Source organism: Orycteropus afer, unplaced genomic scaffold, assembly GCF_000298275.1.
Source record: "Orycteropus afer afer isolate SDZICR_OR568_19922 unplaced genomic scaffold, OryAfe1.0 scaffold00028, whole genome shotgun sequence".
NCBI lineage: Eukaryota > Metazoa > Chordata > Mammalia > Tubulidentata > Orycteropodidae > Orycteropus > Orycteropus afer.
The window spans coordinates 2,450,342-2,452,549 of NW_006921615.1; positions in this window are offsets into that span (position 1 = coordinate 2,450,342).

Here is a 2,208-nt window from a genome sequence, read left to right on the forward strand (position 1 = left end):
ATGCCTCGGAAACCCAAGGAGGGGTCGCTATGAGTCAGGGCTGACTCGACAGCACATAACAACAACAACAACAAATCATTAATTCTGTCTTCCATTGCATCAATTCTACTCCTTTACCCTTTCAATGTGTTATCTATTTCTGACAATTTAGTATTAATCTTCTGGATTTCTATCTGTAGATTTTGAATCATTTCTGATTTTTAATTTATTTTGTCAATTTGTTCTTGTATTTTCTTCCAAAATTATTCTAGGCTTTTGTCTGTGTTTTCTTTGATCTTTCTTTCAATCCTTTGAAGATACCTAAATATAATTCTTTTGAATTCCTTATCAGGGAGTTCCAATGCTGTTTCTTCCTCAGGGATGTGTTCTGGGTCTGTATCTTGCTCTCTTGCTTCTACCACTTTTTCTTGCTTCTTTGTGTGGACTATGATGGTCTGTTGTCTCCGAGACATTGTGATGTTGTTGTATTTAGATCTCTGTTAACTGTTAGACTCTCACTCAGTAAGTGAAACTGCAGGAGGTGTGGGTATAGTTGTGTCATGTGGAGATTGTTACTGTCTCCCACTCAGTTAGACAAAAATAACAATTGAATAACCATCAAAAAAGTAAAAGCAAATGGACAAAAAACACACCATGTAATCAACAGGAACAGTAACCAAAAAATGTGAAAAGGGAAAGAAACAAAAACAAAACAAAACAAAAATCACTGAAATATCTGGGGAGAGGGCAATAGGAGAAAAAAGAAGAGAAGGAGAATAATGAAGGAAAAATGGGGAAAACAAGGAATGGGGTTACCCACATGAAAGAAAAAAAAAATGGAACCAGGAACAGGGAAAAGAAAAGAAGCTGAAAACTAGAACCTGGGAAGGGAAAAATAAAGAATGATAATAAAAAAAACTAACGTAATAATAATAGTAGTAGTTTTAAAACAGACAAAAACAAGCAAACTAAAAAAAGAAAAAAGAAAAAAAAATCTGAACAGGGCAGGGCAGGGCAGGGCACCCAGGCTCCGTCAGAGCACACAGACTGGGATGGAATTCCTGCTAGCCTAGAAGGTGAGTGGGAGTGAGGGATGGCCGCAACTCCGTTCACCAAGAGGGTGTGAGATGTAAGAGTAACAAGGGGAATGCTGCACCTTTTCAGTAGTCCCTGCGTCTGGGATGTCTTTGCAGTTCCCAGCAAGCAGAGCCTGTTCTTAAGCCCCTGGAACCTGAGAGAACACTTTAACTTTAAATATCCAAAATGGTCAAGCTGCTTGTAAAGATTCAAAATGGCTTCACCCTCTAGACTAACTAAACTCCACCGCTCAGCCTGCCTTCCTCTTTGCTGCTTTCCCTTTTATTCCCCAGCCACCCGAGCAGTCTTCTATACAGTCCCTGGCTAGCAGGGCTGATTTTTAGGTTAATTCTTAGGTCCTACCACCCCTCAGCAATATTCAAGCTGTCTGTGCCATCAGGATCGCTGCCAGACCACAGCTCCGTATGTCTCCTTTTTTGGTATTTTCATGCAAATTCTTCTGCTAGTTGGAGTTTGCCGTGGAGTCAGCCCTGACTCATAGAGACCCCTCCTTGGGTTTCCGAGGCAGTATCATAACGGAAGTAGGATTGCCCAACCTTCCTTCTAAGGAGTGGCTGGTGGGTTTGAACTGCCAGCCTTCTGGTGAGCAGTCAAGTGCCTTAGCCACTATGCTACCAGAGCTCTTGGAGTTTAGTCCACTTTTATATCCTTCCCTTCAAAGGTCAGGGGTCCAGGATTATCTTCTGTATCTGTGTTAATTGGTTCCCCTTTTTTTCCTTTGTTGAAGAGGGTCTTTGCAGTCTTTCTGCCTATTCTGCCATGTTACTGGAACCCTACAATGATTGTTTTTCTAAGGTTGAACCATCCTTGAATAACTGGTATGAATCCCATTTGGTCATGATGTGTTAGTTTCTTGATTTAGTGTTGGGTTCTATTGTCTAGGATTTTGTTGAGTATATTTTCATTTATATTCATGACAGATATTGATCTGTAATTTTCCTTTATTTTGGTGTCTTTGCCTGGCTTTGATATCAAGGTTATATTTGCTTCATTAAATGAATTTGGTTGTATTCCATCCTTTTCTACATTCTGGAATAGTTTGAGTAGTATTGGTGTCAGCTCTTCTCTGAATGTTTGGTAAAATTCTCCAGTGAAACCATCTGGACCAGGGCTTTTTTTTTTTTTTTTTTT